Source organism: Anomaloglossus baeobatrachus, chromosome 6 (genome assembly GCF_048569485.1).
Source record: "Anomaloglossus baeobatrachus isolate aAnoBae1 chromosome 6, aAnoBae1.hap1, whole genome shotgun sequence".
NCBI lineage: Eukaryota > Metazoa > Chordata > Amphibia > Anura > Aromobatidae > Anomaloglossus > Anomaloglossus baeobatrachus.
This window is the reverse complement of record NC_134358.1, coordinates 471,589,225-471,606,515: the sequence shown is the minus strand read 5'-3', so window position 1 is coordinate 471,606,515 and position 17,291 is coordinate 471,589,225.

Sequence of the window (17,291 nt, the reverse complement as noted above, 5' to 3'; positions counted from 1 at the left end):
TGAAGGGTCTGCTGCACAAGTCTTGCCGTCCCCACGACTTGTGTGTCAATCCTCTGTCTGTCCAAGTTCCGCCACTGCTTCTGCATCCTCCACCTCATCTGGGTCCTCCACCTCCGCCCCAAGCCTGCCTGGTCAGGCCACCAGCGTTCTCACTGCGCAGAAGGAATCACGCACCCCTCATTACTATGCTGGCAGCAGAGCGCAACGGCATCAGGCGGTCTTTAGCTTGACATGTCTTGGTAATAAGAGTCACACAGCTGAGGAGTTGTGGTCAGCTCTGCGGTCCGAGTTTAATAAATGGTTGTCTCCACTCAACCTGCAGCCTGGTAAGGCCGTGTGCGACAATGCTGCAAACCTGGGTGCAGCCCTTCGCCTGGGCAAGGTGACACACGTACCTTGTATGGCTCACGTGTTGAACCTTGTCGTGCAGCAATTTTTAACACACTATCCCGGCCTAGATGGCCTTCTGAACAGGGCACGAAAACTGTCTGCTCACTTCCGCCGTTCAAGCGCCGCAGCTGAGCGACTTGCATCGCTCCAGAAGTCTTTCGGCCTGCCGGTTCATCGCCTGAAATGCGATGTGGCGACACGCTGGAATTCAACTCTCCACATGTTACAGCGACTGTGGCAGCACCGCAGAGCCCTGGTGCAATACGTCATGACGTATAGCCTGGGCCAACGAGATGCAGAGGTGGGGCAGATCACCCTGATGGAGTGGTCTCAGATCAAGGACCTATGCACCCTTCTGCACAGTTTCGACATGGCGACGAATATGTTTAGCGCTGACAATGCCATTATCAGCATGACGATTCCAGTCATTTACATGCTGGAGCACACGCTAAACACTATTCGGAGTCAGGGGGTGGGACAACATGAAGGGGAGGAACTACAGGAGGATTCATATGCGCAAGGGACAACAACATCACCAAGGTCCAGACGTTCATCATCACCAACGCAGCAGGCATGGGACCAAGGGGGACAGGGATCGACAAGGGCGCATAGTAGCAGGCGAAATGTTGAGCAAGGTGCAGGAGAACATGAAGAAATGGAGGACGAACTGTCCATGGACATGGAAGACTCAGCGGATGAGGGAGACCTTGGTCAAATTTCAGTTGAAAGAGGTTGGGGTCAGATGTCAGAGGAAGAAAGAACGGGTAGCACCTCTATGCCACAAACACAGCGTGGACTTGGTCCGCATGGCTGCGCAAGACACATGAGTGCCTTTTTGTTGCACTACCTCCAACATGACAGTCGTATTGTCAAAATTAGAAGTGATGATGACTACTGGATTGCCACACTATTAGATCCCCGGTACAAGTCCAAATTTTGTGACATAATTCCAGCCATAGAAAGGGACGCACGTATGCAGGAGTATCAGCAGAAGCTGTTACTAGATCTTAGCTCGGCTTTTCCACCAAACAACCGTGCAGGTGCAGGGAGTGAATCTCCCAGTTGTAACTTGACAAACATGGGACGGTCTCGTCATCTTCAACAGTCTACCCGTACCAGTAGGACCGTATCTGGTGCCGGTAACAGCAATTTTATGGAATCTTTTCATAATTTTTTTAGACCCTCTTTTGCAAGGCCACCAGAGACAACAAGTCTGACACATAGTCAACGGCTGGAGAGGATGATACAGGAGTATCTCCAAATGAACATCGATGCCATGACTGTGCAACTGGAGCCTTGCTCCTTTTGGGCTTCAAACCTAGAAAAATGGCCAGAGCTCGCAACTTACGCCTTGGAGATTTTGTCGTGTCCAGCTGCCAGCGTTGTCTCTGAACGTGTATTCAGTGCTGCTGGGTGTGTGCTGACAGATAAGCGCACGCGTCTGTCCAGTGACAATGTGGACAGACTGACGTTCATCAAAATGAACAAGTCATGGATCCAGAAGGAATTTACTACCCCTGTGTCATCCTGGGGAGAGTAAATGCTTGTTGATTTGGAATGTGCTTGATGCAAATCAAAACATCCTGTTTGCAACTAGGGCACAAGTGCTGCCACTGAATGGGTGGGTGTGTGGGGCCCAATTTTTGGAAAAAAAGGGAGACTCCGCTTGGAGTAACCCTTGCTTACATTGTTTTTAAAAGAAGCCAAGATGAACAGAGCTGGGATCAGGAAAGACTTTGCTACCTACCCCGGTGTCATCCTGGGGACGGATAAGAATGACGTATTTTTGAATGTGCTTGATGCAAATCTAGCTGTGAAGTGTACAACTGGGGCACAACTGCTGCCACTGAATGGGTGGGTGTGTGGGGCCCAATTTTTGGAAAAAAAGGGAGACTCCGCTTGGAGTAACCCTTGCTTGCTGTGTTTTTAAAAGAAGCCAAGATGAACAGAGCTGGGATCAGGAAAGACTTTGCTACCTACCCCGGTGTCATCCTGGGGACGGATAAGAATGACGTATTTTTGAATGTGCTTGATGCAAATCTAGCTGTGAAGTGTACAACTGGGGCACAACTGCTGCCACTGAATGGGTGGGTGTGTGGGGCCCAATTTTTGGAAAAAAAGGGAGACTCCGCTTGGAGTAACCCTTGCTTGATGTGTTTTTAAAAGAAGCCAAGATGAACAGAGCTGGGATCAGGAAAGACTTTGCTACCTACCCCGGTGTCATCCTGGGGACGGATAAGAATGACGTATTTTTGAATGTGCTTGATGCAAATCTAGCTGTGAAGTGTACAACTGGGGCACAACTGCTGCCACTGAATGGGTGGGTGTGTGGGGCCCAATTTTTGGAAAAAAAGGGAGACTCCGCTTGGAGTAACCCTTGCTTGCTGTGTTTTTAAAAGAAGCCAAGATGAACAGAGCTGGGATCAGGAAAGACTTTGCTACCTACCCCGGTGTCATCCTGGGGACGGATAAGAATGGCGTATTTTTGAATGTGCTTGATGCAAATGTAGCTGTGAAGTGTACAACTAGGGCACAACTGCTGCCACTGAAGGGGTGGGTGTGTGTGGGGCCCAATTTTTGGAAAAAAGGGAGACTCCGCTTGGAGTAACCCTTGCTTACATTGTTTTTAAAAGAAGCCAAGATGAACAAGTCATGGGTCAGCAAAGACTTTGCTACCTACCCCGGTGTCATCCTGGGGATGGATAAGAATGGCGTATTTTTGAATGTGCTTGATGCAAATGTAGCTGTGAAGTGTACAACTAGGGCACAACTGCTGCCACTGAAGGGGTGGGTGTGTGTGGGGCCCAATTTTTGGAAAAAAGGGAGACTCCGCTTGGAGTAACCCTTGCTTGATGTGTTTTTAAAAGAAGCCAAGGTGAACAGAGCTGGGATCAGGAAAGACTTTGCTACCTACCCCGGTGTCATCCTGGGGACGGATAAGAATGGCGTATTTTTGAATGTGCTTGATGCAAATGTAGCTGTGAAGTGTACAACTAGGGCACAACTGCTGCCACTGAAGGGGTGGGTGTGTGTGGGGCCCAATTTTTGGAAAAAAGGGAGACTCCGCTTGGAGTAACCCTTGCTTACATTGTTTTTAAAAGAAGCCAAGATGAACAAGTCATGGGTCAGCAAAGACTTTGCTACCTACCCCGGTGTCATCCTGGGGATGGATAAGAATGGCGTATTTTTGAATGTGCTTGATGCAAATGTAGCTGTGAAGTGTACAACTAGGGCACAACTGCTGCCACTGAAGGGGTGGGTGTGTGTGGGGCCCAATTTTTGGAAAAAAGGGAGACTCCGCTTGGAGTAACCCTTGCTTGATGTGTTTTTAAAAGAAGCCAAGATGAACAGAGCTGGGATCAGGAAAGACTTTGCTACCTACCCCGGTGTCATCCTGGGGACGGATAAGAATGGCGTATTTTTGAATGTGCTTGATGCAAATGTAGCTGTGAAGTGTACAACTAGGGCACAACTGCTGCCACTGAAGGGGTGGGTGTGTGTGGGGCCCAATTTTTGGAAAAAAGGGAGACTCCGCTTGGAGTAACCCTTGCTTGATGTGTTTTTAAAAGAAGCCAAGATGAACAGAGCTGGGATCAGGAAAGACTTTGCTACCTACCCCGGTGTCATCCTGGGGACGGATAAGAATGGCGTATTTTTGAATGTGCTTGATGCAAATGTAGCTGTGAAGTGTACAACTAGGGCACAACTGCTGCCACTGAAGGGGTGGGTGTGTGTGGGGCCCAATTTTTGGAAAAAAGGGAGACTCCGCTTGGAGTAACCCTTGCTTACATTGTTTTTAAAAGAAGCCAAGATGAACAAGTCATGGGTCAGCAAAGACTTTGCTACCTACCCCGGTGTCATCCTGGGGATGGATAAGAATGGCGTATTTTTGAATGTGCTTGATGCAAATGTAGCTGTGAAGTGTACAACTAGGGCACAACTGCTGCCACTGAAGGGGTGGGTGTGTGTGGGGCCCAATTTTTGGAAAAAAGGGAGACTCCGCTTGGAGTAACCCTTGCTTGATGTGTTTTTAAAAGAAGCCAAGATGAACAGAGCTGGGATCAGGAAAGACTTTGCTACCTACCCCGGTGTCATCCTGGGGACGGATAAGAATGACGTATTTTTGAATGTGCTTGATGCAAATCTAGCTGTGAAGTGTACAACTGGGGCACAACTGCTGCCACTGAATGGGTGGGTGTGTGGGGCCCAATTTTTGGAAAAAAAGGGAGACTCCGCTTGGAGTAACCCTTGCTTGATGTGTTTTTAAAAGAAGCCAAGATGAACAGAGCTGGGATCAGGAAAGACTTTGCTACCTACCCCGGTGTCATCCTGGGGACGGATAAGAATGGCGTATTTTTGAATGTGCTTGATGCAAATGTAGCTGTGAAGTGTACAACTAGGGCACAACTGCTGCCACTGAAGGGGTGGGTGTGTGTGGGGCCCAATTTTTGGAAAAAAGGGAGACTCCGCTTGGAGTAACCCTTGCTTACATTGTTTTTAAAAGAAGCCAAGATGAACAAGTCATGGGTCAGCAAAGACTTTGCTACCTACCCCGGTGTCATCCTGGGGATGGATAAGAATGGCGTATTTTTGAATGTGCTTGATGCAAATGTAGCTGTGAAGTGTACAACTAGGGCACAACTGCTGCCACTGAAGGGGTGGGTGTGTGTGGGGCCCAATTTTTGGAAAAAAGGGAGACTCCGCTTGGAGTAACCCTTGCTTACATTGTTTTTAAAAGAAGCCAAGATGAACAGAGCTGGGATCAGGAAAGACTTTGCTACCTACCCCGGTGTCATCCTGGGGACGGATAAGAATGGCGTATTTTTGAATGTGCTTGATGCAAATGTAGCTGTGAAGTGTACAACTAGGGCACAACTGCTGCCACTGAAGGGGTGGGTGTGTGTGGGGCCCAATTTTTGGAAAAAAGGGAGACTCCGCTTGGAGTAACCCTTGATTGCTGTGTTTTTTATAAATGATCCAAGCTGCACAGAGCTGGGATCAGGAAAGACTTAGCTACCTACCCTGGTGTCATCCTGGGGACGGTTAATTATGGCGTATTTTTGAATGTGCTTGATGCAAATCTAGCTGTGAAGTGTGCAACTGGGGCACAAGTGCTACCACTGAAGGGGTGGGTGTGTGTGTGGCCCAATTTTTGGAAAAAAGGGAGACTCCGCTTGGAGTCACCTTGCGGTGTTTTACATGATTTTAGAAGGGCGTGCCATGCCTATATCTGTGTGTCCTCCTCTTTTTCCTTGTCCAGCTGTTTTGTTTTCGCATGAGTATATGTCCTTGTCACTTTCCAATGTGTTTGAGTTGTTTGTCACCTTTAGGACACCTTTGAGGGTGTTTTCTAGGTGTTTTTCTGTGTTTGTGATTGCCTGCCATTGTTTCCTATGCAGTTCGAGTTCGGTTCGTCGAACGTTCGACGAACCGAACTCGAACGGGAGGTCCGTTCGGCGAACCAACCTCGAGCCGAACCGCGACCGGTTCGCTCATCTCTACTGTTCACACGTTGCGTGTTTGCCACATTTTCCAACGTTTTTCCAGTCATTTTTTCCACCAAAAAAAACAGTGTTTTACTGTAGCAGGAAAGTGAATGAGATTTCCGAAATGTAAGCGGCTTATTTTTTCCTTACAGATTTGAAAAACTTTCACATCTCTAGCATATCAATTCTTTCTGCATTTTTTGCTGTTTCAAATACATAGGGAAAAAAAATTGCATAAAAAAACGCTGCAGTGTCCACTTGTCAAGGCATTGATCAATTTGTGGTATATTATTTGAATTTACAATAAATTCAAAAAAATCCTTTCAGGAATATTTGTGACGGAGAACTTAGAAAACATTATGGATTAGATGGCGATTTTCCACTGAACATCTGCAGAATTTTACATGCGGATTTTGTTGAGGATTTCACCCCATGCATCGCAATGAATTTTGCACAAAGAATTGACATGTTGCTGATATAAAAATCCACACAGCAGATCAATTTATGTGTGGAAAATTTCCTAAACGTGTAGATTAGATTATTAAGAGCGTACTAAGCGCATACATTTTGGATTTTCAGCACACAAATCCAAGAGGAAAATGTGTCCAAACTATGCACTGCATACGCCTACCCTTAAAGTATACCTGTTATTGAGGATCAGTATTTAGAATAAGGTATGTCTGCATATGGAGAATGACACTCTCTCTCTCTCATATTATATATATATATATATATATATATATATATATATATATATATATACATACATACAGTGCCTACAAGTAGTATTCAACCCCCTGCAGATTTAGCAGGTTTGATAAGATGCAAATAAGTTAGAGTCTGCAAACTTCAAGCAAGAGCAGGATTTATTAACAGATGCATAAATCTTACAAACCAACAAGTTATGTTGCTCAGTTAAATTTTAATAAATTTTCAACATAAAAGTGTGGGTCAATTATTATTCAACCCCTAGGTTTAATATTTTGTGGAATAACCCTTGTTTGCAATTACAGCTAATAATCGTCTTTTATAAGACCTGATCAGGCTGGCACAGGTCTCTGGAGTTATCTTGGCCCACTCCTCCATGCAGATCTTCTCCAAGTTATCTAGGTTCTTTGGGTGTCTCATGTGGACTTTAATCTTGAGCTCCTTCCACAAGTTTTCAATTGGGTTAAGGTCAGGAGACTAACTAGGCCACTGCAACACCTTGATTTTTTCCCTTTTGAACCAGGCCTTGGTTTTCTTGGCTGTGTGCTTTGGGTCGTTGTCTTGTTGGAAGATGAAATGACGACCCATCTTAAGATCCTTGATGGAGGAGTGGAGGTTCTTGGCCAAAATCTCCAGGTAGGCCGTGCTATCCATCTTCCCATGGATGCGGACCAGATGGCCAGGCCCCTTGGCTGAGAAACAGCCCCATAGCATGATGCTGCCAGCACAATGCTTGACTGTAGGGATGGTATTCTTGGGGTCGTATGCAGTGCCATCCAGTCTCCAAACGTCACGTGTGTGGTTGGCACCAAAGATCTCGATCTTGGTCTCATCAGACCAGAGAACCTTGAACCAGTCTGTCTCAGAGTCCTCCAAGTGATCATGCGCAAACTGTAGACGAGCCTTGACATGACGCTTTGAAAGTAAAGGCACCTTATGGGCTCGTCTGGAACGGAGACCATTGCGGTGGAGTACGTTACTTATGGTATTGACTGAAACCAATGTCCCCACTGCCATGAGATCTTCCTGGAGCTCCTTCCTTGTTGTCCTTGGGTTAGCCTTGACTCTTCGGACAAGCCTGGCCTCGGCACGGGAGGAAACTTTCAAAGGCTGTCCAGGCCGTGGAAGGCTAACAGTAGTTCCATAAGCCTTCCACTTCCGGATGATGCTCACAACAGTGGAGACAGGTAGGCCCAACTCCTTGGAAAGGGTTTTGTACCCTTTGCCAGCCTTGTGACCCTCCACGATCTTGTCTCTGATGGCCTTGGAATGCTCCTTTGTCTTTCCCATGTTGACCATGTATGAGTGCTGTTCACAAGTTTGGGGAGGGTCTTAATTAGTCAGAAAAGGCTGGAAAAAGAGATAATTAATCCAAACATGTGAAGCTCATTGTTCTTTGTGCCTGAAATACTTCTTAATACTTTAGGGGAACCAAACAGAATTCTTGTGGTTTGAGGGGTTGAATAATAAATGACCCTCTGAATAAACTTTTCTCAATTTAAAAAAAATAAATAAAAAAGAAATAACATTCTTTTTTGCTGCAGTGCATTTCACACTTCCAGGCTGATCTACAGTCCAAATGTCAAGTTAATTCCGAATGTGTAAACCTGCTAAATCTGCAGGGGGTTGAATACTACTTGTAGGCACTGTATATATTATATGACTAGAATAGGACATTTATCACCAGTTTTCCTCTCTGCAGCCGCCTTCCAATAGTTCCACCGTGGATAGACAATAGCTACTGATGTCTCCCATGCACATTGCACAGAAAAAAAAATGAGATTCTGCTCCTCCTACCCTCTTCTCTTACACCAGATTACAAGGTTTAAAAAAAACAAACATGATTTTGTGATGTTATGAAATGTATATGCTACATGTAAGGCCATCTAGTGGTTGTGACGTGATTTACAGTTTATCAAGGGTTTTTTTTTAGTATGTTGCAATTTGACTAAATTGTTTTGTGAGAAACTGCAGTTATTAAAAGGGCTGTTTACTTCTCAGACAAGTCATTTTCAATTGCTATATTTTCCCATAATAAAAGAAAACAGCCTGTACTCCCCTCCAGTGCAACTCCAGCCATGTCTGTGCCAGGTCTACCAGGGCCTGCATGACTTTATGTCACGCGAGCCCTGCAGTCAATCAGTGGCCGCTAAGGGCTGTTTCAATCTCAATTCCATTGAACCAAATTGGCACATGTATGAAGTGAGAGCTGCTACTGCTCTCGGACTACGTCCTTGGTTCCACTTGTGTATGCATGCATGTATGGATGAGAGAGTCTCGGAAACGATATGCTAATGACCCTCAGCTCAGGGTCTGCTGCGAGTGTAAGCCACGAGTCATGTGACTGTGATCCGATCTTGCAATCGGATCACAGTTGCAGTGAAGAGGGAGGGATTAATTTCTCCGTCTTCTCCATTGTCTGTCTGTGCATATATCACACTGCACTTGGATGACATCAGAGTGCAATCTGATATTTCACATGCACCCATATGGGAGTGAGTGATCCGAGACTCGCAGACAATCGCAGCATACTGCGATTATTTTTCCTCAGTCCGATTAAGGTTGAGGAAAAACTTGCAGATTAATGTTGATTATTGTAAAGTAATGCACCTAGGACGGAGTAATCCTATTGCTGCATATACATTAAATGGAAGTAAACTCAGGACTACAGAACAGGAGAAGGACTTGGGTATTTTCATTATAAATAAGCTGAGCAGCAGTACTCAATGTCAGGCAGCAGCTGTTAAAGCAAACAAGATTTTAGGGTGTATAAAAAGAGAGATTAGATCCTGAGATCCCAATGTATTGTTACTTCTCTATAAATCACTTGTAAGGCCACATTTAGAATATGGGTGATTTCCTCAGTACACAAAATTTTCACTTATAAATGATTTAGTGATGGAGTGTATAATTGGTGGAGGAAGGTTAAACTAGATGGACCTAGGTCTTTTTTTCAACCTATGTAACTATATAAGATATGAGCTGCCTCATTGATTAACATTGGTCCGAGTGCAATGCAAGATTTTCTCGCATTGCACTAATGCAAATCATACACTAGTGTGACGCCAGAATACCTCTGAATGTTAGTGTTATATACAAAGGAAGTGAGAGGGTAGCAGCCACTGATTAGCTGCAACGCTCACATGGCCTATCACACCAGCCATGGGAGAGTCAATGTCACTGAAGCGGACACTGGAGGGTTATATAGGCTGCTATTATTTGTATGGATAAATATGGCAATTAAAAAGGGTCTCTCTGAGAAACTTTTTGAGTGAACATTTGCTTATATAGATGCTAGCCAATCATCACATTACAAGGTGTTTCATGTGATAAATAGCCTCTTCTGAATAAGGCAATCTTTCATTATTGTGTTTTTTTTCTCCCCTTCTAAGATTCAGAACGCTTGGTGTAAATCATAGACTAGGCAGCAATTCTGGAGTTAATTTGTCTTTTTTTTTCCAGTTATACCATTTACTGATCAGTTTAATTATTTTAATATTTTGATAGATCGGACTTTTATGTACATGGCAATAATAAATGTGGGTTTTTTTTTATTCATTTCAATTTAATGGGGAAGAAGGTGGACATTTTGAAATTTTATATATTTTTGATCTTTTTAAAACCTTTTTTTTTTTGTTCATATATTAGTCCCTCCATGGAATTGAACCTGTGATCGAGTGATTGCTTATACTACGATATGTACTGCAATACCATTTTTTTATTTTTCCATCAATCTTGCCATATGAGGAATTATTGTTTTTTTTTTACGGGACGAGTTGTACTTTTGAATGAAACAATTCATTTTGCGACTTAGTGTACTGGACAACGGGAAAAAAAATTCCAAGTGTGGTGTAATTGGGGAAAAAAAGTGCAATTCCTCCATTGTTTTTTGGGCTTTTTATTTATCATGTTCATTATATGGTAAAACTGACCTGGCAATGTAATTCTCTGTCTGTTCCAGTTCGTAGATACCAAACCAAGGAACTCTCAATTTCAGAAACAGGTAAGGAAGTATGAGCCCTGCCGACTCCCTTACTGCACCTGTGTGACATCACACGCTGCCCATGCACCAGCTCCTTGCTTCCATCGCCATAATTGCCGCTGGTTGGGGCATCCCTGGCAGCTGCATCTTACCCGGGACTTTTTCATCACCAGACTTCAGCCATTCACTCTTTTGGACCCCTCTACATCCGGACATTGCGCACACCAGACAGACTTTTGTCCCTTTGGGGTGAGTTTATTGCATCTGCTGTACATTTATATGCACCACCGATATAACAGTTTGCCTATATGTATTTAATATTCTCTATTGCAGCTTCTGGCATGTTCTCATTTTTTGAGGGTCCTTAGGCTAAGCGAGGGTTTCTTTTTTGTGGCCTGGGGTGACGTTTTAATTGATACCATTTTGGGATAGACACAATGTTTTGATTGCCTCCAATAGTATTTTATTGCACTATAGCAAAAAAAAAAAATAATGTAATTCTGAAATTCTTTTTCCGTTAAGTTAATCTTTCTTTCGTTATACTGTTTACCGATCGGATTCATTTTATATATTTTATATTTTGATAGATTTGGTATTACCGTGTTCAGAAATGTCCAATGTGTATTTATTTTAAATTTCGTTTCGGGCAAAAGGAGGGTGATTTCAAATTGTGGGGAGGGGTTCATATTTTTTAAAAAACTGTGTTTTTACTTTATATTGTATTTAATAGTTCCCTTAGAGGACTTGAAGCTATGATCGTCCAATCGCCTGTGCTGTACAAAACAGTGCATCAGCAGTGCCCTGTACAGCAGAAATCACGATCTCCTGTGGATGCCGGCTTGCAGATGGCATTCACATGAACAGCGTCATAACAACCCATTAACAACCCACGACGACATCAAGGAAGCGCCGATGGGAGTGGGGAATGGCGTTCTACCCACTGGTGTGTGTTAAATCCCGCTGTCAAAGATTGACAGAGGGATTTAACTTGTTAAAGGGAATCTGTCACCAGGTTTTTCCAACCTAATCTGAGAGCAAAACCAAGGGAAAAATTATTTTATATATAATTATTATTTTATAAAAAAAAAAAAAGCATAAAGCCATCCCACCAACGACAAGGTGTACCTGGTTGGGACAGTACCTACACTCGCTAATATTAAAACCTTACCATGGGTCTAAAATAGGCCTCAATGTGAATAAGGGCTGAGAGTGACTGGGTCCCAACTGGACACACAGCCACAGCTTACTTTGCCTGGTGGCACATCTCTAGGTCTACGCTTAGTTCACAGATCAATTTCAGATAAATGAGCACCTTCAGTGATACAGCGCTCTTCGGCTCTCATGTGCCGCACATTTGTAATGCCTTCTACTGCAAAGCTCAGAAGTATGTGCTTTTTATTTACTAGCAGGAAGTTATTTTCTGTGATGCTACAAATACAGCAGAGTTGCAGAAATTTGTACTTGTACCACAAACCATCAGCTCCTGCACCTCTAATATTTCAGGTGTCTTCAATCAGTGCTGATGCTGGTGCGCTTTATTAGCTAGTTACCTTTGCACAAGTAGCTTGTAAATCCATTTTTAGTTATACAGCACCTGTCTCTCTTGGACATTGAAGCTGCGCAGGACAGCAGCCAAGGCAACTGTCCACCAGCTGGCAGGTACCGTATCATTCACGTTTCCTAGAATTTAGAATAGGAATATGCACGCTAACTTACTTCTAGGTGATGAATAGTGGCTTTAACACTAGTCCTGGCTGGCGTGTTCCCCAATGTCAAATCAGGCAGATGAGTGGCATTGAACAACTCCTTTACTTGCATCTCTATCTGAGTAAGGAGAAAGTATAGGACTACAGTATTTTAAAGGGAATCGTTGATAAGATTCATACTAACTGCACAGTTATAGCCAGGTTTGTCTTACTCTGAAATGTGGTGGTACTTCAGAGAAAATAAAAGTTGGAAGAGCTGGAGAAGAGCAGTGACTAGTAGAATTGAGCAAGTACCTAACTATTCGTACTTTCTATTCTCATAACATATTCTCTCATTTAACGAGTAACCCGAATGCCGTACTATTCGTGCGAGTAGTGAATTGTGTGGAATTCGGGTTACTCGTTACATTGCGAGCTTTTCCCCATTGACTTGCATCGCACTATTTGCAATGGATACGCGAGTATTAGACAGTATTCGTTATGAGTATAGCAAGTACGAATAGTTAGGTAGTCGCTCAACTCTAGTGACTTGTTCAGAACTTCCCGCAGCGAACTTCTCCTGGTCTCACACCAGTTGATTGACAGATCTCTCAGTGTGTGTGTGATTGAGATATATATAATATACATATATATATATATGAGACTTGTTGGTCAACTGGAACAAGAGGAAGAGAAGCTGGTCTAGCCACGTCTCTTCCTACTGAGCCAGATCTTCAGATCTTCATTCTAAGTTTTCTCTGAAACGTTAAACTACAGAGTAAAAAAAAAAACATCTAGCTGCAATCATGCAGCCAGACTTTGGTTCATGCGACTGTGGCTCGGGCAGTATGAATCTAGTGATCGGTTCCCTTTAAGTCTACTCCTATTCTGCTCCGTATTGAAATAAATGAGGTGTGGACTCAAGTGCATAAAACCTCTAGATATCCAGATACAGTGTGTACAGAAAGTATTCAGATCCCTTTAAATTTTTCACTCTTTCATTGTAGCCCTTTGGTAAATTCAAAAAAGATTTTTTTTTTCTCATTAATGTACACTCTGCACCCCATCTTCACAGAAAAAAACAAATGTAGACATTTTTGCGAATTTATTAAAGAGGAAAATTGAAATATCACATGGTCATCAGTATTCAGACCCTTTGCGCAGTATTGAGTAGAAGCACCTTTTGAGCTGGTACAGGCATGAGTCTTCTGGGAATGGGCAACAAGTTTTTTCACACCTGGATTTGGGGGATCTCTGCAATTCTTCCTTGCAGATCCTCTCAAGCTCCGTCAGGTTGGATGGTGAACGTTGGTGGACAGCCATTTTCAGGTCTCTCCAGAGATTCTCATTTGGGTTTAGGTCAGGGCTCTGGCTGGGCCAGTCAAAAATGGTCACAGATTTGTTTTGAAGCCACTCCTTTGTTATTTTAGCTATGTGGTTAGGGTCATTGTATTGTTGAAAGGTGAACCTTCAGCCAAGTCTGAAGTGCAGAGCACTCTGGAAGAGGTTTTCTTCCAGGATATCTCTGAACTTGGGCGCATTCATCTTTCCTTCAATTGCAACCAGTCGTTCTGTGCCTGCAGCTGAAAAATACCCCCATAGCATGAGCTGCCACCACCATGTTTTTCTGCTGGGATTGTATTGGGCAGGTGATGAGCAGTGCTTTGTTTTCTCCACACATACCGTTTATAATTATCACCAAAAAGTTCTATTTTCATCTCATCAGACCAGAGAATCTTATTTCTGATAGTCTGGGAGTCCTTCATGTGTTTTTTGCAAACTCTATGCGGGCTTTCATATGTCTTGAACTGAGGAGAGGCTTCAATCGGGCCACTCTGCCATAAAGGCCCATCTGGTGGAGGGCTGCAGTGATAGTTGACTTTTTGAAACTTTCTCCCATCTCCCTACTGCATCTCTGGAACTGACCCACAGTGATCTTGCCGTTCTTCTTTACCTAGCTCACCAAGGCTCTTCTCCCACAATTGCTCACTTTGGTTGGACAGCCAGGTTAAGGAAGAGTTCTGGTGGTCCCAAACTTCTTCCATTTAAGGATTATGGAGGCCATTGTGCTCTTAGGAACCTTGAGTACGGCAGAAGTTTTTTTGTAACCTTGGCCAGATTTTTGCCTTGCCACAATTCTGTCTCTGAGCTCCTTGGGCAGTTTATTTGACCTCATAATTCTGATTTTGTCTGACATGCACTGTGAACTGTGAGGTCTTATATAGACAGGTGTGTGCCTCTTCAAATAAAGTCCTATCAGTTTAATTAAACACAGCTGGACTCCAATGAAGGAGCAGAACCATCTCAAGGAGGATCACAAGGAAATGGACAGCATGGGACTTAAATATGACTGTCTGAGCAAAGAGTCTGAATACGTCTGGCCATGATATTTCAGTTTTTCTTGTTTTATAAATTTGCAAAAATTTCTACATTTGATTTATTTCCCTGTAAAGATGGGGTGCAGAGTGTACATTAATAATAATAATAATAATAAAAAAAACACGTTTTGAATTTACCAAATGGCTGCAATGAAACAGAGTAAAAAAGTTAAAGAGGTCTGAATACTTTCCGTACCCACTGTATATATGCCAAGAAAACCCTGTAACAGCGGTTATCACTAGGTTACACGTTCTACTTACTAACAATAGGTGACAATCACTGGCACTGAAATGGAGAGAACGCATTAGTACCTTGTTAGTAAAATTATTTTCAATGAGATTGTGATTTTTTTTGTTTTCGTGGGTTGGCCTTTCCCAATTTGGGTTCTAAGCCAAATCACCGCATTTTGTGGTGGGTTCTTCTGTCCACCTATAGATTCTGCCTCTGGGGGGTGCATAGTCTGTCAGTATTGCAGTGTATATAGTAATATGTGCCGATCTTTATTGCTCCTGTGGTGCGCTCTTATCTTGTCTGTATAGAGGTCAACCCAGTTATCTATAAACAAAGTTAAGAAGCTCTCTACCCAAGTACTTAGCACTAACATTATCTTCTAATTTCTCTATGTAGTGTTTGATGTGTGCGCTCGGTGTCAACAGTAACTTGGCAATAGCCTTTAATTAGCTGCTTCACTTGAACTTATTTTGCATAATAAACATATATTTGTATTTAGACCAGAAACAAACCCTTTGGGAAAAGTGGTCTCCAATCATTTATTCCGTGACGATCCACGATATAAGGAATTAATTTTTTTAGTACTGTGTAGCTAGTTATTTCCCATGGTGTTTTACCCAGAGTTTAAATATGTATTACTTTAAAATAAAGAACTCATTTGGAATAAAAGATTCACAGGGAAGACAAGCTTTTACTGTTTTTCTAGTTAAATGAAATAATTCTGAAGATTCTAAAGATCTATAAATTAGTAACTAGGCATAACAATTGTCTTAAGAGTTATGAGTCACACGAAGAACATTGGGCTACAAGTAAGAGCCCTCAGTCTCCGCTACACTTTCATATGCAGTGTATTAATTTTTCTTTAAAGTTTTTAACACTAATACTGCACTACAAATCCCTATAATAAATGTGCAGTAAAATGCATATGAACAATGTTCTATTACCTCATTTATCTGCTTCAGAAAAGTAAGGGTTAATTCTGTTTCCCCATTTACCCCATTCAATAAATGTATGTTGTATCGGCATGTAGAAGATTTGCTGTGTGCACAAGTCCTGTGGTAGGATAGAAAAATAATATATTGACTGGGTTACAATGATTCCACTGTATTTGATGAAGCAAGATAAGAGACAACCTGGTCTTGGATGGGTTGCCAGTTTCTTTTGTTCGTGCAGCTTTCCTCACAAACTAACGAACACTTATGTCCATGGCTGCTGCATGACAATGGCTGTTGAAGGAGGAACATCTGAACAGACCTGTCCATCAGCATCACATGGGAAAGCCACTATTCTGTAGGAGGCGGCTGACTGATTGGTCTGGTCACACGGTCAGCCAGAACCATTGCAGTGAGCTCGGAATGGGAATTTCATGGGGGTACAGGCTGTTTCACAGGGAGGGTGAGCACAGAAACATTGCAGGTTCCATCCAGAAAGTAATCTGATCAGCTTGAGGTTTTAGCCAGAAGGCATGGGGCTAGGAGTTTCAGAATGATACATTATATAAACTGATATGACATTGTTCCTCTACAGGTCATGGAGCCTGTGTCAGTACCTGTAATATCACTGTCTGCAGGATAAACTAGGTAAAGAGGGAGGAATGTTGGGAAGCAGCAATCCGTCCATCTTCAGACTGTATGAGTTTCAGGATGGTGCTATGTAGGTGGAGTGGGCAAGCACTAAAGGCCACGTATCACTAAGCGACATCGCTAGCGACATCGCTGCTGAGTCACGGGCTTTGTGACGCAACAGCGATCTTGCTAGCGATGTCGCTGTGTTTGACATCCAGAAATGACCTGGCCCCTGCTATCAGGTCACCAGTCGTTGCTGAATGTCCTGGACCATTTTCTTCAAAGGAGATGTCCTGCTGGGCAGGACGCATTGCTATGTTTGACTCTGTGTGACAGGGTCCCAATGACAGCAGAGATCGTTATACAGGTCGCTACAGCGACCTGTATCTTTACCGAGTCATTGGTAAGGTCTGACTGTGATACATCTCACCAGCGACTTACCAGCGATCCTTATCAGGTCGCATCGTTTTCGGGATCGCTGGTAAGTCGCTAAATGTGACGGGGGCTTTAGGATGGGTGTGTGGGAGCTGAAGGACAGGTACAGCTCTGACTTTAAGGAAATATTGTCTATAGGCACAGAGTGAGAGCTGGCAGGAAACGCATGTGCGCCCAAAAATATTACCAGTAATAAGTAGAGTTTGTCCTGCAAAAAATAAGTCCAGATATAACTGTTTAACAAAATTGTGATTGAAAAAATAAAATATATTTTGTTGTGGAAAAACAGCAAAACATGAAGCTATATAAGATTTGGTATTGTTGTAGCGACCCACTGAATAAAAATAACATGAAAATTACTACAAGTGATGTTTCCCCTCCAAGAGTGTGTGTATTGTACAAAATAAAAGGTAAATAAGACCATATAAAT